This window comes from Marmota monax, unplaced genomic scaffold, assembly GCF_021218885.2.
Source record: "Marmota monax isolate L192 unplaced genomic scaffold, Marmota_monax_Labrador192_F-V1.1 WCK01_AAM20220418_F8-fsc00014, whole genome shotgun sequence".
Classification (NCBI taxonomy): Eukaryota; Metazoa; Chordata; class Mammalia; order Rodentia; family Sciuridae; genus Marmota; species Marmota monax.
Genome location: NW_026695222.1, coordinates 19,024,912 through 19,047,809, shown reverse-complemented (window position 1 = coordinate 19,047,809; position 22,898 = coordinate 19,024,912). Strand labels below are relative to the sequence as shown.

The following is a 22,898-nucleotide window of genomic DNA, read 5'->3' as shown; positions in this document are numbered from 1 at the left end:
CAGGTTTGCATTAATATCCATTTTACACACAGTCACCCAAAGCTGGAAGCAGCCCACACGTTCATCAGCAGATGGGCAGATGAACAAGTGGGAGGCGCCCTGTATGCAGACCTCTGTAAGATGGGACATTGTGGGCCATAGAGAGGAGTGAAGCCCGATCCGCGCTCCACCAGGACCAGCCTGCCAACGTGGTGCTGAGTGAAAGAAGCCACACAAGAAGGCTCAGCCATGGCCGAGTCCACGCATCTGAGGTCGCCAGAGCAGACCGATCCCTAGACACAGAGCAGCTGGGTGGCTGCCAGGGCTGTGGGAGAAGGTGAGGAGTGACAGCTTCGTGGACACGGGGTTTCCTTTGGGAATGATGAAAACATTTTGGAACCCGATAGAGGGGTCTGGCCAACAGAGTGCATGTGCCAAATGCCACTCTTCCCTTTAAAAATGGCTCGTTGCGTGTGTATTTTGCCTCAAACATAAACAAATAACTTCTAGTGGATTAAAAAAAAAATACACCAAAAACATCCAAACAGTGGTTGCCTGGGAGCAGGTAGAAGAGGGACGGAGAAGGGGCGTGAGGGCACCTTCTGGACTCACAGAAGTGACCAGCACTGCCCAATAAAGCATATTGTGGGCTGCGTATGTCATTTTAAATGTTCCTGTTAGGGTTTGGCTGTGGGGCGTCCCCCAAAGCTCACAGTGCGACACAGTGCAAGGTTTAGAAGAGAGATGATTGGCTTAGAGTCTTAACCAATCAGTGACTCGATCCCCTGATTGGGATTGACTGATTGGTAGCTGAAGTGGAAGGTGTGGCTGGAGGAGGCGTGGCCTTGGGGGCGTGGCCTTGGGTATACATTTGCAGCTGGAGAGCAGAGTCTCTCTGCTTCCTCATCACCATGGGAGCTGCTTCCCGCCGCCACCCTCTTCTGCCATGATGTCCTGCGTCCCCTGCAGCCCCCAGCAATGGAGCTGGCCTTCTATGGACTAAGACCTCTGAAACCGTGAGCCCCTCTATAGTTGTGCTTTTTGGGTCCTTTAGTCATAGCAGCAATAAAGCTGACTAACACAGTTCTGGTAGCAACATCCAAGAAGAAACAGATGACATTTTAATAACATTTGATTTCACGCAGTATATCCAAAGTATTCTTCACTTTTTCATGTAATCAATATTTTAAATTCTGCACTGTGACGTGGTAGTGGTCCCCCACATCTACACGTGTGATAAGAGATTTCCTGGCACTAAACACACATGTGTGCAAATGAGTGCATGTGAAACTGACGAAGCCTGGACAGAGTCTGCAGATTGCATACATGTCAACCTCGTGGCCATGACATTGTATTATAGCTTCCTGCAACTGTGCAAACTGGATGGAGGGTAGAGGGGCCTCTCAGTGATATCGGTTAACCTGCACAGGAATCTACAATTCTCTCAAAATGACAAAGCATGGACTGGGCTCCCTGGGGTGGACCGGGCTCCTGAAGTCAAAGGTGTCAGAGGCACAGATGTGCAGCTGTGTCACATGGGCCGTGCCAGGTGCGCAGAGCTGAGCCAAACCAGGCCCTGCCTTTGCCTTGTGGGGCTCCTGGGATACACAGCAGCCACCACTCAGACAGGAAACACCCATATGAGGACCACTGAGGAAGAGGCAAGCCATGCCCCAAGGGTGCAGAGCAGGGACCAGGCGCAGTCAGTGGCTCACCCAGTCACAGTGCTGCAAGTTGAGGGGGAAATGCCCACTGCCAGCAACAGATGATGACATATGTTCTGACACTTTCTGGAAGCTTCCTCTGTGCCAGGCCCTGAGCGGCACATTGAGTCCCAGGATAACTCTTTAACATGGGCATTATTCCCACTGAACCGAAACAGAAACTGAGCCACACAGACACTGAACCATCTTCCCAGAGCCACCCAACAGAGCTGGGCTTTGTGTCCAGGTGGTCTTGCTCCAGAGCCCAGGGTCTGAACCATGCACCTCTGTGATTCCTGGCAGGACCCACAGGAGGCTGATCTGCGCCTGGTGGAGCTTTAATGATCCCCATTCCCTGGGGTCACTCCCCGATGCTCCCTCATGAGCACCAGGTTGAATGTTTGGGCGTTCATGGCTGATGAGGCCAGCAGAGCCATGCCCACAGTGGCCTTTCGGAGCATCACCTCACTCTGACCACTGCTGTGGGGTGTGTTTGTGTGTGTGTGTGTGTGTACATGCACATGCATGCATGTTTTACCCAAACTTGGAATATTATTTGGCCCTAAAAAGGAATTGAGTACTGACCCAGGCTGCCACAGGATGGAAACATGAAAACATGCTAAGTGAAAAGCCAACACAGAAGGCCATGTGTCGCAGGACCCATGGATGTAAACATCCAGAACAGGTGAATCCAGAGATCCAGAAAGAGCTTGGTAGTGGCCGCTGGAGGTGGGGGAGGCTGGGAGTGACTGCCAGAGAGCAGAGAGTTTCCTTTGGGGGTCTGTAGAGGAATTAGGAAGAGGTGCTGTTTGCACCACCAGGCGAGGGTGCTGAAGCCCACGGACTGGGGCATTGAAACAGTTAACATCGTGAACTCACCTTCAGTTTTAAAGAAAACAGCAGTCGCCACACCATGGGGGCACTTCAGCTGAACAGGAAGGCCATGCTCAGGTGGGGAGGCCCACCTCCACCCCAGCTGTCCCCTGCACGCTCTACTGGTGCCCTCTGCACGGGAAACACCTGCCCTGCCCCCCATGTCCCCAACACCCATGGTGCAAGAAAAAGTAAGCAGCCACCCTCATGCCAGTACCCAGGAGGCCAAGCACACTGGGCCCAGGAGGTGCGGCCAGCAGTGTCAGCACTCACTGTGTGCCAGAGCACCTGCTCGGCTGTCCTCTTTAATCCTCACAACAACACTGAGGACTGTACTGCTAGGGTCCCACTTTTACAGAACAGGGAAGGAGGCTCAGAGAGATCAAGTCAATTGCTGAAGGTCACATAGCAAGTAAATGGTAAAGTCCACAGGTTCTTCCTCTTCCCTCTGCACACACAACCAATCCACAAAGGATGGCACACTCAGATTTGGGGGCGGGGGGTTCCTCTGTTCCTCGGGAGCCCATAGACAGCAATCAACCTCCCTCCAACACCAAAAACAGGAATCAAACCTCATGGGCTTTGAAACCCAGGTAAGGCATGGGGCCTTCAAACAAGATGAAGGTAGAGATTCTGCCAGAGGTCAGGAGACCCAGGGTCAGGATCCTGCTCTGCTACTTCTGCTATGGGAGCGTTCTGTAGGTGGCAATCTCTCTGGGCCTCGGTTTCCTCGTCTGTGAAATGGATCCCACCCATGCAGGCCCACGGAGAAAGGGAGCCAGCAAGAAGGCTGCAGCAGCAGGTCATAGGGCAGGTGCCCTGAGAGAAGCTGGGGAGGGACCTCTGCTTCCCCTCGATGTCCCCTGGAAGCCCAGGCCCAGGGCCAACCCCCACTGCCGTCTTCCAGTTAGGAGTTTCCGTGGGCTGGGACGCGGTGGGACTCATCTCATGCTCCAGATTGGAAACTTGGGCCAATCTGAATTTCAGTCTGGTAAGGGGACAGAGCCCGAGAGACAGACAGACCTGGGACGGAGGCCACGGGCGTGATTTCAGGCCAGCCCAGCCCATTCAACAGTGTTTTCCCAGCCAGAAGGAGGCCACACTAATTAGGTGGAAACCGCCCTGGTGCAAATCTATGTCCATGGCTGCGACTCCAGGAGGGGCCAGGAGCTCTCAAAGTGGGTCAGAGACGCATTGGTCCCTTGGAGTCACCTCCTTGTCTGCTTCCCAGAACGTGGCCCTGCAGGCGTCCCTACAGGCTCTCCAGCCTCCCCACCCCTGGCCTGGAAGATCCTCTGTGAGAGGCAGGGGACCCCAGCAGTCTGGGGGCCGAAGAGACCCCGTAGCCCCTCAGTTCTGCACAGTCTGGCCGTGGGTTGCTGCAGTGGGGGCCGCTCAGCATGTAGCATGTGCTAAGCCTGATTCCCTGCTTAGATTCTACGTCTGTTGCTCTCCAGCTGTGTGACTTTGGGCATGTTGCTTTACCTCTCTGTGCTTTTGTCTGCCCAACTGCAAATATGGGGTCATAATAGGACCTCTCAAGAGGCCTTCAGAAGGATAAAATAAGTGAATATTTATGTGGCTTTTTTTTTTTTTTTTGGCAGCCTTGGGAATTGAACCCAGACCCTTGTGCATGCTGGGTAAGCACCCTACTACTGAGCTACAGCCCCAGCACGGAGAAAGCAATTTCAGTCAGTGATTAGCAAGTGCTGGTTAGAAAGTTTCTTTTTTAATTCCTACCTTTTCATTTTTAATAGCTTTATTGAGAATATAATTCAGATAGTGTACATTTCACCTATTTAAAGTATAAAATTCAGCAGGTTTTTTATTATTATTATTATTATGTACTATATTCACAGAGCTCTACAACCACTTGGGATTCTCTGCCTCAGCCTCCTGAGTAGCTGGGATTACAAGCCTGCACCATGATACCCAGCCCTGAATCAACTTAAAACATTTTATTATCCCCCCAAAAAAATCCATACTCCCCATTTCTCTCCCCCTGCTCTCTCCCTAGGTAACTATTAATTTTCTTTTTCTGTCTGTCTATATTTTCCTGTTCTGGAAATATCATACAAATGAAACCAGTACTGTGTGGCCTTTTGTGTCTGGCTTCTTACACTTAGCCAGGTCTTGTCATAGCACCATTCCTTTACATGGCAGAATAATATTCCACTGTGTGGCTATACCAGGTTTAATGTATCCATTCATCAGTTGATGGGCATTTGAGCCATTTCCACTGATGAGCTAGTATGAAAACCATGGTGATAAACATCCATGGATGAGTTTTTGTGTGAACATATTGTTTTTATCTCTCTCAGGGGAAATGCCTAGGAATGGATTTTATGTAAGTAGTTGTTAAATAAAACAACTCCATCTCATCTGGGGCCACCCAGCAGAGAAGATGGGAATTGATGGGTCCCGAGGACTTCGCTATAAATATGACAGTGGCTGTGCTAGGCTTGCTGACACACACATTTGCACGGTTCCATTGAAGTGGCTATAATTGTCACCATCACTGTCTACTTGAAAAAGCTGAGGCACAGACAGGCAAAGCAATCTTTTCCAGGTCGCACAGCTGATGCGCAGAGGAGCTGAGACATGAACCTGGAAAGGACCTACTTCCTCCTGTCATCTCCGCTGGAGTCTAAGGGGCGGGGGGCGTGGCCAGGGAGACGCAGAGGGAAACGTGGAAAGTCAACACCCCGTCCTCTGCTCACGGAGGGTGGCTCTGCAGATGGTCACGGTCACGTTCACGGTCACGCAGGGAGTTACACCTGTCAAGGGGCCGAGCGAGTCCAGGCACGAGGGACGAGGGCTGTGCTTTATGGACGGGGAGGCAGGACGTGCTTGGGTCTCTGTGGGAGACTGGGACTGGGGGACAGCAATAGGGACAGAAAGACATAGACGAGGAAGGGTAGAGAGTCGGGAGGACAGTCACAAAACAGGGCGGGAGCACTCCCAGTGAGGAAGGTCAGGAGCAAGAATGTCCAGAGGGGCTGGGCTGTGGCCAGGGGTGGAGCGTCCGCCTCGCACCTCATAAAACAAATAAATAAAATAAAGGCACTGTGTCCATCTACAACTAAAAATATATATTAAAAAAAAAAGACTGTCCAGATGGGATCCTTGGACCCCCTGGACAGGGGGTGAAGCTGCATGGAGGACCCTGGGTGCCGCCTTAAGGAGAATGCACCATGAGCCAATTGAAACCTGTCTAGAAAGCAAAACGTCTTTCCCTATTGAAGACCTAGGCGAAGCCATCCATCAGGCCACCTGGGACATGGCAGGTAGACAGGAAATCGAGTGAGTTTGGCTACACTGTGTGAGTCTGCAGCTGGGACAGAATTCACGTTCACCAGCCGTTTCCTTCTCCTCCAGGCACGTGGGGTGAGAATCCGCACGCACCACTGTCTCTTGCAAAGGTCTGGCCCCAGTCCTGCCATGAAGGGACTCAGAGTCCAGAGCTGTACTCCCCACAGTGACTGCTGGCCACAGGGGACCATGGCGTTTGAAATGTGGTCAGTCTGAGTTGGCAGGGGGAACCTTGGGGTACCCAGATTTCAAAGACAGACAAAAACAAAACCCAGAACCAATCAAATATAAATAAACAGATGATCAAAGGAAGTCTCTCAGGGCAGAGGAAGGGGACAGGGTGGGAGGGAGGGAGGAAGGAAGAGGAGGGGAAGGGGGGGACGTGAACTGAAGTCAAATTCCATGTGTCATGATGCTGCTACCTTTGGGACACTGCCACATCCGCCTTTGTGCCTGTCTACGGTTACCTTTGAGACCCAGCAAATCTGCATAGATACATGTCTCCAGTGGCACTAGGGACACAAGCACATCTCCCGTTGTATATGTCGGAGGTGACTCTGAGACACAGACATCTTCACTGGTACCTCGTGGGCTCAGCACATCTGCATGGCTACATGTCTAGGGGTTCCTGAAGGGGACAGTCACACATCCGCTTTGGTACATCTGCAGTTACCTTTGTGACACAGGCTCCTGGGCCTTGGTATATGTCCATAGCTCCCTTTTGAACAGTGACTCATCCGCACTGATATTTGGCTAGAGCTTTTTTTTTTTTTTTTTTCAAAAAAATGTCACACGTGGCTTGTGTTATGTTTTAGGTTTTTATATTTTCTACATCTTTATTTTTATACATCTACCTCCCCCTTTTGAACAGACGTGTCTGCATTGGTGTCTGTCTACGGCTCCCTTTGGGACACGCCCACGTCTGCATTGGTAAATGTAAACAGTGAGGTTTGGGACGCAGTCACCTGTGCTCTGGTGGTTGGCTACGACTCCCTTTGGACACTTACACACCTGTACTGGTATTATCTACACTTACGTTTGGGACACAGTCACATCTACATCTTGACGTATCTTCAGTGGGCTTGGGAACACAGACCCTCCTACGTCAGTCCACATCTGCAGGCACACCTGCACTGGTAATATGGACATCTACCTTTTGGACCAAGATACACCTACATAGATGGTGTCTGTTGGGATGAATCTGACTACTCTATGTAACTATAAAGCTCTCATTTAAAAATAAAAACAAAACCCAGAATGCAACCTATTCATACATTTTTTTATTAGCTGGATGTTGAAATAGTATCTTGGATATATTTTCTTTAAAAATATATCATTCAAATTAATTTATACTGTTTATTTTTACTTTTTTTTAATGTGGTTGCTAATGCAGGTAAAAATGTCACATGGGGCTTGTGTTGTTTTTGGTTTTTATATTTTCTAGAGGGCAGAGTCACAAGATGGAAGGAACTTTGGTAAGGGGTCATTGTGTGGGGGACAGCCACCTAGGAGGGAGGGCCCCCCAGAGGTGTGTGACCATCACCACGATCAATTTTAGAACATTTTACTACCCGCAAGAGAAACCCTGTACACGCCCATTAATCATCACTTCCCATTCCCCAGCGTCACCTCCAACCCTGGGTAAGTCACAGATACCCACAGATAAACTTCAGAGTGACACAGCAGTTGGCAACCTGTGGCAGAGTAAAGATGGCTATCAACTGTGACTATCAAGTTTCTGACATCAGGAGGTGGGGTCTTCGTCCCGATCCCTTAGATCTGGGTGTGCTGTGTGACAGTACCAGGAGATGGGGAGTTTCCAGGGTCCACTTGCTCTTGGAGTGCCAAGCCGTCACCCAAGAAGTTGGACTATGCCTCAACCATCATGCTAGAGATGACACGGCAAGACGCCCCTGAACCACAGGAAGAGGAAGTGAGATGCCCAGTCAGTGCAGGTGTCCTCTCCTGAAGAAGGATGACTGTTTAAGTCACCCCACCTGGGACTCCAGACAGTCTATGGCAGAGATGAAGCACCCCTTCTGGGCTCCACCTGAACTCCTGACCCACGGGAGAAACCAGGATTCTCCTCACAAAAAATGACACCTCCTGAGTTCTGCTGAGACCAAGCAGCCATGAGCGCTCCTTCAATGGGGGCCTCTGGGGCACTGTCCTAGCCCACTGAGGCCTCTGGGCTCCCCCTTGAAGAGTCCCTACTAGTCTCCTCCACCTTGCAGGGACACCCCCCCGCCCAGGGACATCAAAGAAGCCAGCCCTCTGGCTCACAGCACAAGGTACCTGCTGTGAACTGAACTGTGTCCTCCCAGAATTGAATCCCTAACCCCCAAGGTGACAGTATTTGGAGATGGAGTCCTTGGGAAATAATTAGGTTTAGATGAGGTCATGAGCCTGGGGCCCCCATGAAGGGATTTGTGCCCTTAGAAGAAGAGACAATGGGGAACTCTCTTTCTCCTGTCTCTAGAGCATAGAGCAAGATGGTGGTGTGCCAGGAAGAGTCCTCACCGGAAACGAAGCACCCTGAAACCTTGACCTTGGACTTCCAGCCTCCGGAGATGTAAGGAAACAAGTGTCTACTGGTGAAGCCACCCGGTGATGGCAGCCCGAGCTAAGACAGTGCTCCAGTGCCCGGATGAGGTCTTCAAGCCACGTATACCAAGAAGGAGTGATGGGCTCAGAGCCCTTCGGGAACACGGGCCTCCGGCAGTGGTGCCCTGAGAGGCATCTGGGTCAAGGCAAGGATCAGTGACAGAGCACCATGAGTCAGAAGCAGTTCATAAGCCAGAACACACCAAGACCGGAATATCCTTGCCAAAAATGGAACTTTAAGAAATCTACAGAGTTGTGTGGGCTTGAAGAATATATTTTCAGCTGCAGAGACAAAGATGGTGCGTTTGACACGTCCCCAAACCTACCTACTGATCTATCTATATAAAATCCAACCCCCTTCCATTAGCTGGTGCTTAACCTCAAGATTCTTTAAGTGGAAAACAATTTTATCAATCAAGAATCCCCTGATGTGGCACCCGCAGGTTATTAAATGGGTACCCCATCACCTCGGAGGCCATGATTGCTTTGCTTTCATGAAATAAGAAGTACAGCTGGCTCCGCAAGCCCCAAATGGAATTTTTTTCTAATTTTTTTTTAAAACCTGGAATTATTGCCATACAATATTTTCCAAGCATTCCATATCAGAAGATGCTGTTGAACGTGTCAGCTAGGTCTGACCCTTGATGTGGCATCTGTCTCAAGACCTGACGGAAGGAGGTGATCAGAAGGAGGTGGTCATCCCCACATGCACGAGTCCGTCTCCACGTCTCACCCTATACACATGCCGGAAATTCACCCTGGAAGCCTGATTCTAAACCCTGGCTAACCTGACTGACCCCCTTGGAAATGGGTCTAGAACGTGGCGGTCAGGTGGCAGCAGCCACGTGGAGGTGAGGGTGAGGCCCTGAGCAGCTGGCCTGCTTCTCAAGCGCCTTGCTCAAGCAGGTGCTCAGCCTGAGCCCCCCCCCCCCCAGCCCAGCCTTGCTGGCTGTGGTTAAATGCTGAATGGGGATGGCTCGGGTTTTGAAAAGGGACAAATGCTCTACGTAGGTTTGACTATGACTGCAATACGGGGCTTGGTGTACAGATCCTGAGGTCAGGCAGTCCTGGCTCTGCCTCTAGGAAAAGGGACAAGTCACTAAAGCCTCAGGCCATCCATCTTTAGATTTTTTTTTTTTTTTTTTTTTTTGGTGGTGGTACTAGGGATCTAACCCAGGGCTTTACACATACCAGGCAAGCCCTCTACCACTGAGCTACACCCCCAACCCTTTTTCTCTTTTTTTATTTTGAGACAGGGTCTCACTAAATTGCCCAGGCTGGCCTCAAACTTGCCACCCTCCTGCCTTAGCCTCCTGCGAAGCTGGGATCACAGCCACATGCTACGGTGCCAGGGTACCCCGGGGTTGTTCATGGCACTGGCTTCAAAGAGTAGTTGGGAGGATGCAGCGAGCTGATGTGTGGAAAGACTCTCAGCACCGCCTGGACCTCGAGTGTCCAATGGGAACTGAAGACGGAATGAGGAAAAGGAGGGCGGGAGGTGGTGGCTCGGCTGTGGGTGGGGAAAATCGGGTCTAATTAGGGTCTAATCGGGTCTAGTTAGGAAAATCAGGTCTAATATCAAGTAAGATCTAAAATGGAGGCCATGCAGGGAAACTCAGGAATACTCATGGAATGTTAATGAAGTCCCAAGAAAAGCCCTAGGCCCAAAGTCCATCCCAAAGGAATGTTAATGAACAGCCCCAGCAGATTTGGAGATAGCCCATCCCAAAGAAGTGTTAATGAAGTCCTTCCTGCACAGACCACTTCTTTGGCCCACCTGTGTCCCACCCCTGGGCCTTCCCACCTACATTCCATCACTGAAAGAACTATAAAATGGAGAGACAACATCCCTTCCAGGGATTCCACCTCTTGGGTCCCCTTCTTCCTCCCGGAGAAGTCTTTTCTGCTGTCCTTTAATAAACTTCTAATTTCTACTCTGACCTTGCCTCGGCGTGCTCTCTGGTGTTATTCTTCAACATTGGGGAAGCAAGGACTCGTCACCGGTCAACAGCGGTAACACTGCTAGAGGCCCAGAAAGCAGGAGGCCCTCTAAAGAGCAGAGACTCACCCAGCCACACCGTGCCCGCCTAACACTGCCTCAGTGCAGCCTGTCCCCAGGTGTTGTGCCCCACAGCTCACAGCAGCCCGCTCCAGCTGACTGGCACAGACTGGGACCCCGCGGGACCTAAGATGGTGGGATGGCGGCCCAATGGAGGCAACTAGAGAGGACAGAACAGGCTCCACCCAGCCCTGGGGCCGTCCTCACTGCTGTGCCCGGCCTCTTACCCAGTCACTTCCCCCCCCCCCAGCTGCTCCCTCTCTCCCCAGCCCTTCCCCATCAGCCTCCCTGCTCCTTCATTAGCCGCCTCTGTCCCACCTGGAGGATAGATGGCTGCCCCTTCCTGCCTCTTCTCTAGAGTTGTTACCCTCCTGGAGATTTTCTTTGTTTGGGTTTTTCTTTTGTGGTATGGGGAATTGAACCCAGGGGCACTTCACCACTGTGCTGCATCTGCAGCCCTTTATTTAGTTATTTAGTTATATATTATTTTTAGTTATTTATTTATTCTGAAACAGAGTGTCACTAAGTAGCCAAACTGGCCTTGAGTTTGCCATCCTCCTGCCTCAGCCTCCCAAGTTGCTGGGATTGCAGGCACGTGCCACCACACCCAGCCTGCGTGGTTATCTTCTGACCTAACAGTTTGGGCTGGGCGCTGTGTGTGGCAACAGGTACCTGTAATCCCAGCTATTTGGGAAGCTCAGGCAGGAGGACTGCAATTTTGAGGCCAGCCTGAGCAATTTAACAAGACCCTGTCTCAATATTTTAAAAAATGAAAAAAAAAATTAAAGGGCCGGGAATATAGCTCAGCAATGGAGCATTGCCTAGGAAGTGTGAGGCCCCGGGTTCCATATCGAGTACTGCAAACACAAACAAAGAACCCCACCAGTTTGGAATCATTGAGTGAACCCTGGCCCTTGCCAGAGCTGACCAGTCCTTGAGAAGTCCTCTAGAGGAGGTAGGAAAGCGTCTCTTCCTAGACAAGCAGCTGATGTGCGGGATGAAGGGTCCTGCCGATTATCTCTGAGGCCTTTGGTCTACGCGACAGGGGACCTGAAGGCACAGCCCACACAGCACATGCCATGCAACAGTGCCAGGCCGAACCAGAGCCCGGCCGCGGGGGAGGCCCCAGGGAGTGGCTCAGGTGGGCCGCTCAGGCACGGAGCCCCTCCCTCTCCAGGGCCCTGCCCCAGAGCCCTGCGGTTCAGGATGTTTTCTCCTGAAAGCCAGGAGAAGTTCATTATGGATCTGATTAAATCAGAAAGAATCTCATTTCAGGCCTGCCAGAAAACAAGCTATTTTCAGCATCCGTGGGCAGCAATGGAGGAGAAAGTCAAGAGCCGGAAGGTATGACTCTGGGAATCGGAGCCCATGCAGGGGCAAGGCTGGCCACCGTGTCTCCTTGAAGGAATGCTAAGTGTCAAGTACCCTGGAAGAAGTTTTTATAAAATAGTCTAGAGTGAGTTCTTTTAATAACAAGGGAGCAGATTACATTAACTCTGAAAGGTTAGAGGAAGTAATTTACAGAAACTAATTAGGGTCCCTCCAAAGAGCTTTTATAATTAATATGGGTTTTAGACTACTCAAAGGGCTCAGGACAACCCAAACCGATTTTTGTGGCTACCTTAAGAGCTGATACAAGGAACCCAGGAAATCCTGGGCACTGTCTCTGTCAGAATCCATGGTCTCTGTCAGAAATTCTTCAGGGGCTGATCCTTTTATTTTAGGGACTGTCAAAGAGTTCCCTAATGCAAGCAGGCTTTAAGTCATACCTTACGTGGGCCGGCCAAAACTTTCCAAGTTCTCCTGATTTACAATGAAAACTGTTGCAAAAAAGGTGTGGACACTTTTATACTAAGGTGTAAATGACTATAATAAGAATACTCTCACGTGAGTGACTGATAGGAGCCGGCACTGAGCAAACAGCAGTAGAGAAAAGTCGGGTAGTTACAGTGATACAGATGAGCAGCAGAAGGGTTTGGAAGAAAAAAAGAGATATTGACCTTGCCTCTGGCCACCCCCTCCCTGCCACATACACGTCATTCTCTCTCATTTTACAGATGAGGAATCCAAGTCCAAAAGAGTTTAAGTAATTTGCCCAAGATCATAAAATAGAAATTAAAATTTAGTTTTGCCTGATTCCAGGTTTTGTGGCGCTGGGGATCGAACCCAGGGCCACGTACCTGTAAGGCAAGCGCTCTACCTCTGCACCACATGTCCAGTCCTGAGTCCACGCTCTTAACCTTCAAAGTCTACCTCATCTCCCCCTCTCCACTGAGGGCCCCTTCGTATTCCTTCCCCTCTGTCGTCCACGTCTTGAAAGATTTTCTCCCCGAGCACACTGCATTTTCAAACTAATCATTTGTCCCATCTGGCTGATGATTATTTTTCCACTCCTGTTTCTGTTTCAACATCGATCCAGACTTTAACCCCAATTATTGAGAGTTCAAAATAATATTATGAAATCCTATAAATCACTGTTGTGGCTATGCAGCTAATAAGCAATACAATTAAATAAACATAAGCACCACTCTCCAACGCTACACTGACTGCCACAGTGTTAGAGTCAGTGCCAATCATATTTGCAACGTTCTCAACCCAGGGTCCAGAGCTCCCAGAGAGAGGACTCCAGTAGCAGTATGTATTCCACTCAGTATATCCCAGACATTCAAGGGACATCAACAGTAGATCATCGTGTCCCATCAACGTGACATGCTCAGGGTTATCACACTGTATTGTGAGAAATCCAGTCTCAAGCAAAGCAAAGTCTAGAATGTGTGGTCCATCGTAACATTAATGGTCCCCAGGGAATCTTGCCTTCACTACCTGTGCGCTTGTGTAGACCCCCCTCGTCGGCCATAGGACCCTGTGCCCAAGGAGACATCAGCAATCGTGATGCAGACAAAGGCTTGGTAAGTGCCTGTACCTTGGGGTTGGTTACCGTCTTGGAGCCCTGAGACCACCGTGCTGGATAATGGACCACACGGAGAGAGAAGCCAAGTCATCCTGCTGAGCCTGGACACGGGCTGACCCTGCTGTTAGCTACAGCCTCCTGCGTAAGCCCAGGCAAGACCAGCAGCCGCACTGCCCCCTCACGCCAAAGACTCATTGAGAAACAGTAAGTTGTTGGAGCCACAAAGTGTTTTGGGGGGATTTGTCATGCAACGAGCGGATAATAATACAGTGAAGCTCTTGAGGGCGACTCACTAGAGAATTGTTATAAGGACCTGTGTGATATACCCAGGGAACTTGGGGTTCCCAACCAAAAAGCCTGTGTCTAGAGTTTCCCTTCCAGGACTGGAAGCTCTGACTTCTCCATCGGGGTTTGGGGTTAGCTTAGCTATTTCTCTGTTAGTGACAAAGGAAGCATTTCAGGTTTCATGTTTCCCCTTTCTTAGTCTCCACCTCGGCTCTGGATGTAGCTTCTCTAGCCTAATATGGCAGACAGAGGACAAGGTGGCCCCAACATGAATGAGTATGCCAAACAATGCAATACCCAGAGAAGATTCTGGAACATTCTTCTGTTTTTAAAACCCTAGCCTTCCTCTCTATGGTTATTTGATGAGTTGGCTTTCAAAGGTAAGAATTATCTGGATTCCAGTGAGCAGTTGACAAGCCTCTCATGTGTTCCTTATTAGCACCCTGGGGAAGTGCTGGTTGAGAGTGATGTGGTTGGAGTCTGGGGCCATTTCAAGGGAGTTCTTTTTTTTTTTTTTTGGGGGGGGGGGTAGTGGTGATTGAACTCAGGGGCACTCAACCACTCAGCCACATCCCCAGCCCTATTTTATATTTTATTTAGAGACAGGGTCTCACTGAGTTGCTTAGCACCTCGTTTTTGCTGAGGCTGGCTTTGAACTCTCGATTCTCCTGCCTCAGCCTCCCGAGCTGCTGGGATTACAGGCATGTGCCACCACACCCAGCCTCAGTGTAGTTCTGATTGGCTGAATCTCCACAAGACTCCCAGGATGGCATCACCTTGGTGACTGATCATGGCTGACCAGCCTACCAGAAGAGGTTTCTTCTCCCAAGAGAAGTCTCATACTACCCAAGACTGTGAGGCTGCTACTCCAACACAACACCGGGATCACAGGAGAATGGAAATGGCCTTGGGGCCAGAAATGTATGTGAGCTGGTCAGCTCGTTCTGTGTTTGCAGGCAGACCTGGCAGGGATGTTAAATGAAACCAGAGGCTTCAGGGAGGTTCGTCATCATCATGTTCGCTGGCATTAGGCCAAGACAGGCTGAAGCATCCTTTGTCCATAATCAGATTGTGCTTAGCAACAGGATGGCAATCTTTGAAGTTGTTGGTCATAGTGCCCTCTCCTGAGGCAAGCATTTAAACAGCTTTGCTCCCACATGACCTCCTGGCTTTCTTTTTCCGGGCATCTGTTCTTGGCCAGGCCCTCTCCAGGATGCCTCTACCTAGTGGTAAGCACATTACTGCTGTGCAGTCTTCCAAGTGCCTCTGCTAGACTTGACGCTCCAACATGGCCTGGCCCAGCCTGTCCTGTTCACTGCTCCAGCCCAATGATGCCCAGGTGTGCCCGCGCATGTCCATGCCTGAATCCCTAGTCACATCTCACATGTTTTGTTGTGCTTTAACCCTTGGAGAGAAGCCTGCTGAGTTTTCGAGGCAAGGAAGGCTCTTTTTCTATAGCAGAAATTCTTGCTGTGTCCCACATGCTAACTACAAATGCCAATAGAGTGAAGTTCATGTTGATTGCATAACTACTTTCAGTGAATGATGACTGACTTTGAAACATTAATCTGAAGAGGATCTTTAGCAGTGGGCCCCAGGCTCTCTTTTATTCAATATATATTTTTTTAAATCAGGGATTTGGATAATGGAAAAAGGACTGTTTTTTCTGATAGAGTAGCCTCTAGCCCAGCACAGCTGCCTACTCCAATTACTTCAAATTAAATAAAATCGAAACTTTAGTGCCTCCACCTTGCTAACCATATTTTTAGCTCAGTAACCAGTAGCTAGTAGCTATCACCTTGGGCAGCACATTTTCATCCACGGGAAAAGTTCTATTGGACAACTCGAATCTGGAAGACAAATGCTCATGGCATCTGTGATCAACAAGTAGAAAGTTCTGGTGAACATTTCTTTTGCAGTGGCAATATTCAGTTATGGCCTGGTCAGCATCCCCCCTCTCTCTCTCCCCCCCTGGAAATAGCATCCCTTTTCCTTGGTGAAGTTATAATATATTCCTTAGTCCACCCGTGTGGGAAGGAGCTGATTCCAGGTGTGGGCACGTGGCTGAGGTAGCACCGAGCACCACACTGCTTCCCTGATCTAGCTGTTCTGATTGACTCAGAGACAGGCATAAAGCCAATCTGAGCCAATGAGATTCAATTCTGAGACGCAATGAATCTAGAGCACTACTGGGAAGAAAAACTGATCCTGTTGGGGAAGCTGAAAGGACAGGGCCTGCATCGCAAGCTGGTGATGGTCATCTAGCTACTCGCGGTTACCTTTTGGTGATCCCTGAACCCGCCTATGCCTGGAGCAGTGAGCTCCTTGAGCTTTTCAGTTACGTGAACCCTGTTTTGCTTAAGTCAGTTTGAGTTTCTGTCACTGATGACACACAAGTCCTAATTTATCATTCAAGAATCCAAAATTATCTGAGCAGGTGGATAATGGGCTCTGAACTTAACAAGATAAATTTAGAGCCTTGACTTCAATGTCAGAAATCAACTACGTATCCAGGAAGGCTTCTGGGTATTGGCGATGTTGATTCTGATCTGAGTGCTGGTTATATGGTGTGCTCGGTGTAGGAAAGTATGGCTAATTTTGCCCTTTTTCTATAGGAAGAATATAGTTCAACAAATAGGTTTCTAGAACATCAAGATGGGGAAGATGCTTTTCTGGTGGGAAACCAACTTGGAGGCTTATTTTCTTATAAGCTCAATATGAGTCAATAGTAGCTATTCAAAAAGCTGATGGGTATTTGAACCATACTAACAGACAGACTCAACCAAAATAAAGGTGACCATTCCATTCACTCCAGGAAGCCAGATCAGAGTCTGGGGGTGGATACAGACAAAGTAGAACATGTTCATAAATCTCAAAATCATGTGTCATGAACAAACATGGTAGAAGCAACAGGAGTAGTTTGCTGGAGGAGATGAGAAGATAGATAGAATATGGACAGGACTACCCTCAGGCTCATGGAAACATGATCTAACCTCCTTATCATCTGCAAACACGCATAGAACCCCAAGAGAACCCACTGAAAAACCAAGACTACGATGAAGTGGCTTGATAGAACATTAATATACAAAATCGAAAAGCAAAAGAAGCAAACAGGACTTACTTATATGGAGAAGAGGGAACCTTACAGCTTTCCTGAAAGGCATGAGAGAATACTTTCCCAATGAAGACACATACCATTTGCCTGCTTAGAAAATGCACCATGATATGGTGGCACATGATTGTAATTCCAGTGGCTCTGAAAGCTGAGATAGGAGGATCACAAGTTCAAAGTCAGCCTCAGCAACTTAATGAGACCCTTCCTCTAAATAAATATAAAAAGGGCTGGGGATGAAGCTCATGGTTAAGTGTCCCTGGGTTCAATCCCAGTTACCAAAAAAAAAAAAAGAGGGGCTGTGGCTGTGGCTCAGCGGCAGCGCACTTGCCTGGCATGTGTGAGGCACTGGGTTCGATTCTCAGCACCACAAATAAATAAATAAAATAAAGGTCTATCAACAACTATTATAAAAGAAAAAGAAAGAAAGAAAACTCACTGTGATAAACATCAGTTCGGTACAAATTAATATATTAGTTTTTATACTACCAATCGATACTTCCAAATTATTTAGGTTTGAGGAAAACAACTAGTAGTCCTGAATATTGTGTGAACAGCTGAAAATAACCCAGGACTTTTGGAAAAGAGGAGCAACATGCAGAAGGACTTGTTGCATCATATGTTAAGCCACAATCCAAGGCTTCAGAGCTGAAGGGGTGTGTGACGGGCACACAGACACACTGTTCAAACAGGATGAACAGCTTGGCAAGTCACCCTTCCTATGGATGATGCTTCAGAGTAGGAGGGTGGCATCACAAATCTGTGGGAAAGCAAAGGATGCTGGGACGATTGATAACTCTTTGGAAACAAAATATAGACAGATTTTTATTTACCAGTTCCTACTCAGATGAATTCCAGAAGAATGTTTAATTGATTTAAATAAGGCCAAAAGAGACTTGGAGAAAATACAAGTGAATAGACACTCCTAGAAAAAAAAGAAAACATTTTAGGACAAGAATCCATGAACTTTTTTCTATAAAGGGCAAGAGAGTCATTATTTTCATCTTTGCAGGCCATATGATTTCTGTTACCCAAATTCAACTCCGCCATCATAGTGTGGAAGCCGCCATAGTCTGCCGAGAACTAAAAAATAAATATTAAAAAAAAAATTCTCTCTCTCTCACTCTCTCTTTTAAAAAAAAGAGAGAATATGTAAATGAGTTGCTATACCTGTGTTCCAATAAAACTTTATTTACAAAAATTCAAGGCGGGAGGATTTGGTCTTCAAGTCATAGCTTTCTGACTCTTGCTTTAAATAAAAACCAATAAAGAAATGATGTAGGGAGGGAAGCAAGTATCATTAGGTTTGTTTACATAAAATTAAAAGCTCCAAGACATAAAGAAAGTCTTTGATAAAAAAAATTATTAAAGCAAATACACGCTGTAGAAAATATGGGTACCATACACAACAACGAAGGATTGACATCTCTCAGTCTATTGTGAGTCCCTCTCTCCTCTTCCACAAACATGCACAATGATTAAACTTAGAAAAATAAACAGGTGAGTAGAAAAATAGACAACTCAAAGAAAAGAGATGAATGACCAGTAAGCTTGTGAGTAAGTCATCCAACCTTAAACACCTCAATTCTATGCAAATTAAGACCATAAGACTACTCACATATCCAAGAATCAAAATTGTATTTGGGTGCCATCATCCGGTGCTGATAGAGAGGGCAATGGTGAGGCCTGGCACACGCTGTGGACGCAAGCTTTCTAAAGACCACATGAGCCTTTTATGTCAAGACCTTATAGGTGTTTATATCCTCAGGCCTAATAAACCTCTAAGAATCTACCCTAAATAAATACTAAATAAATAAAACCTACCCTAAATAAATAAAACTGTGGCCAAATATGTATATACATTGATACTCACCACAGCATGATTTATAGCAGCAAAAAATCAGGAAGAATCTCAAAATACAATAATAGAGAGGATATATAAATGACGGTGCATCTAGATGGGTATATCAGGTCATCTCTAAAAATCTCTTTTCCAAGGACTCTACAAAGACAAGACAAAATACTTGACCTCTTGACAGCCTTTGACTTGGTCAACAGTCCTTCCTTCTAGAACCCTCCATCCCTAGGCTCCTGAGACACCATCCTAGTTTTCTTTCCACTTCCCAGTCAGCTGATTCTGGGTCTCCTTTGATCTCTGCTTCTCGGTTTAACTCTCGTACTTACGGAGTTGCCCCAGGGTTCCTCTTGGGGGCACCCTCCTTGCTCTATTTACCCTTGTTCCCCAGGTGATCACACACAGTCCCTTGGTTTTGGAAAGATTTGCTATTTCCTGAAGTGCAACATCCACCCCTGAGCTCTCCCTGAGCTCCGTACTCACAAGCTCATGCTCTCCTCACGATCTCCACTTTCCTGATAAAGGCCATGTCAACTTGGATAGTCCTACAGAGCTCTCAGCTCTCTCCAAATCCCAACCTCCCCTCACCCCTATCTTCCCAGTCTCAATATGGCGCCATGATCCATGAGGGTGCTCAAGTCAAAAGCCCAGATGTCATCATGGAGTTCCTCCTTTGGACACAGCCCTGTGGGCTTTCCTCCTCACTGCTGCTTCTCCATGGCTCCCACCAGGGCTACTGTGAGGACTTCCACCGGCCTCCCTGCTCCTTCTCATGCCCCATGAGAATAGACCCATGCCATCTAATCTCCACCAAGAGTCAGGACAATCTACAAATCTCCATCTCCTCACAGAATTCCCTCTCAAAACTTACCAGTAGCTTCTTGTTTAAATGTGCACTTCCCACTCCAGCCTTCAGAGGCCAGTAAGCTCTCCCCTGCTCACCTCTCTACCTCCCATCCTCTGACCTCCCACCTTCCTTTGTCCTCAGGCACACCAAGTTCACTCCCAGTGCAGGCCCTTTATACATTTCGTCCAGATCCCTCCAACACCCAGGCTCAGCCCACATCACCTCCTCAGACGCAGTCCCTGACCCTATAACCCACACACTGGCCTCCCACCTCCGACCTCATTTATGCCATTATTTTGTTTAGGTTCTTTAACACCCATGGTAGGTGCCTCATGTTCTTGAATAGACAAGCAAAGGCTAGGGTAAAAGTGTTTGTTTTTTTTTTTTAATATACACACACTTACTCTGCATCTGTTTATAGATCCAAAGACTGGATGACAATTGGGTGGTGATCAAAAGCCCCACCTGGGCCTCCAGATGCACCCTCCTCTGCCCATTTGGACCATACCAAATGCTCTCTGGTTGGGTTTGGTTATGGAAACCACAGCAGAAGGCTGGGGGCAGCAGGAGCATGAGGGAGAAGCCCTGCTCCTGTCAGACAGCCCTCTCCTTAGGGTGCCTGCTATAAGGTGCACGGGGGCCCCCTCCCCTTGACCCGTGAGGCCCTCAGGGTAATAATAGCTCCCCACTTTGCTAGCCCAGATGACTGGACCATTCCTCGTTGGTTCCTGTAAATCAGTGGCTCCCGAGACACTCTCAGGGTTCTGAGAGTTAAGCTACTTTCATGATGACACTAAATGTTATTGCACTTTTCACTGTGTTGACATTTACACGGATGGCGCAAAAGCAATGGTGGGTAAAACCACTGTCACTTGAACATAATCCAACTGTGTACTAGCAGTTGCCTGTTCCTCTCCATTTTATAAATGCAAAGAAATCAATGCCAGTTTCCTTTTCAAATGTCTTTGATGAAGCAGTAAAAGACAGTAATTTTATTAAACTCAGCCCTTGAGTACATTTCCTTTTAATATTACGTGTGACAAAATGAGAGAAACACAGGAAGTATGACTGTCGTGTTCATCTGCTTTACTCGAGCAATGCAGTTTGTACGCTAAGCGGGCCTCTGTGGACACTGTTCTTACCCAGAGGCCTGTTCTCTGAAGTGAACAAAGGCATCCTCTCAAAACTAGCAGCATTTGTTGTCAAAGATACAATATTAAAAAAAAAATTAAAGAATTTCTTTTTTAGTTGTAGATGGATACATACCTTTCATTTTGTTTATTTATTTTTATGTGGTGCTGAGGCTGAAGCCCAGTGCCTCACACATGCTTGGTGAGCGCTCTACCACTGAGCTGCAATCCCAGCCCCATAATATAAAATGTCAAGCAAAAGTTCAACTTATATTTTTATTTGTTTATTGATTTGTTTTGGGTCCTAGGGATGGAACCCAGGGCTTACTCAAGCCAAGCACATGCTCTACCGCTGTGCTGCACCCCTATTATAGGTTTGAATATGAGGTGTCCCCAGAAAAGCTGATGTGTTAGACAATGTAGCAGTATTCAAAGATGAAATGATTAGACTATGAGAGCTAAAACCTTATCGATGGATTAATCCGTTTGATGGATTAATAATTGGGATGGACTACTGGGTGGTAACTAGAGGTAGAGAGGTGAGGCTGGAGGAAGCAGGTCACGGTGGGAGTGGGTACCATTGGGGGTTACATCTTGACCCTGGCTCCTGTGCTCTCTCTCTCTCAGCTGCCCTCTGCCATGCCCTTCCACAGAGATGTTTCTGCCTTGGAGACAGCCGACGAGGGACTGAACCCTCTGAAACTGAGAGCCCAAAATAAGCTTTCCTTCTCTAAATTGTTCTTGTCAGGCATTTTGGTCACAGAGACAAAAAGATGACTAATGCAACCCTTTAGCAAAATTTTGAATTTCAGAGAATTCATATGCCATAATGAGCCTAGAATTTCCCAATACTTAAAGGATTTTCTGATGAGATTGGTTATAATTTTTTTATGTTAAATAATAAAATGCGTTAATATTTGGAACTCAGTGAACCACTGTTTACCAACAGATCAATACCCGCTGTTTAAAAAGTACACATGGATACCAGGAGCCACGTGAAATGGAAGACAGACCAACAAATTTTAATGTAACAGAGTAAGAAAAGTTAAAAATCAGAATGGTTTCAGATTCTACATCCCAACCAACCTTGAAGAAACTACCACCTGTTGAATTTTGGTTTGTAATCAAGGAATATCCACAACTGTCTGAAAAAGCAATTATATTTTTCCTTTTTTTCCAACTATCTATCTTTGTGAGATAAGATTTTCTTCATTTACTTCAACCAAAATAACCTATCACAGCAGGGTAAGTACAGAAGCAAAGAAGAGAATCCACCTGTCTTCTATTAAAACCAGACCTTAAAAAGATTTGCAAAAGTATAAAAGAAGGCTAGTCTCCTTATGATTGTTTGTTCTGAAAAAATATTATTATTTTTCATAAAATATTTATATTTCCAGGTTAACATTTAAAACATGTCCAAAAATTCTTCTTCCTTCAAGAGATGGGACTCAATATCCTTCCCCTTAAGTGTGGACTAGACAGAGTGAGTCACTTGTAAGGAAGAGAATATGGTGGAGGTAATGGTGTGTGATTTCCAAGGTCATAAAGGACATGGTGGCTTCCTCAATCTCCTCATTTTTGGAAAGAAGCCACCTGCCACGTGCAGAGGCTCCAGCAGCAAGGACCTGAGGCCTCTCACCAAGAGCCATTAAGTGCTCCATCTTGGCGGTAGATCCCCCGGCCCTGTTCCACCTGGAGAGGACCACAACTTCAGGAGAGATCTGGAGCTAGACGCTCCCAGCTAAGCTGCTCCTGGATTCCTGAGCCACAGAAGTTTTCTGAGACTGTAAATATTTATCGTTTTAAGCTGCTAAATGTTGAGCTCATCTGCTCTGCAGCAATAGATCATTAGGACTACAGATAATGGGTTTATTGTTCTGACTTAATGAATGATAAATATTTAATTCCTCAGCTGTGATTTCTGATACAGTAAATACAAATAGAGCCCAATTGCACGAAGGCTCTTAGGGACTCTCAGCTTTTAAGAAAACGAAGGAGGGCTGGGGTTGTGGCTCAGCAGTAGAGCACCCGCCTAGGACGTGCAAGGCTCTGGGTTCAATCCTCAGCACCGCATAAAAATAAATAAATAAATAAAGGTATTGTGTCCAACTACAACTAAAAAATAAATATGAAAAAAAGAACAAAGGAACTCCAAGACCAAAAAGGTCGAAGACCATTGCCCCAAGCCCTTTACAAACTGCCCCTTTATTAATCTTTCCCTCGTTTAC

At 47.4% G+C, this 22,898-nt stretch overlaps 1 protein-coding gene across 6 annotated transcripts in view; it reads right to left on the bottom strand.

Annotated features, from left to right (window-relative positions):
* Positions 1 to 22,898, bottom strand: part of Ppp1r16b (protein phosphatase 1 regulatory subunit 16B) — a 103,626-nt gene that overhangs the window by 45,241 nt on the left and 35,487 nt on the right. The gene's annotated exons all lie outside the window — the stretch shown is intronic.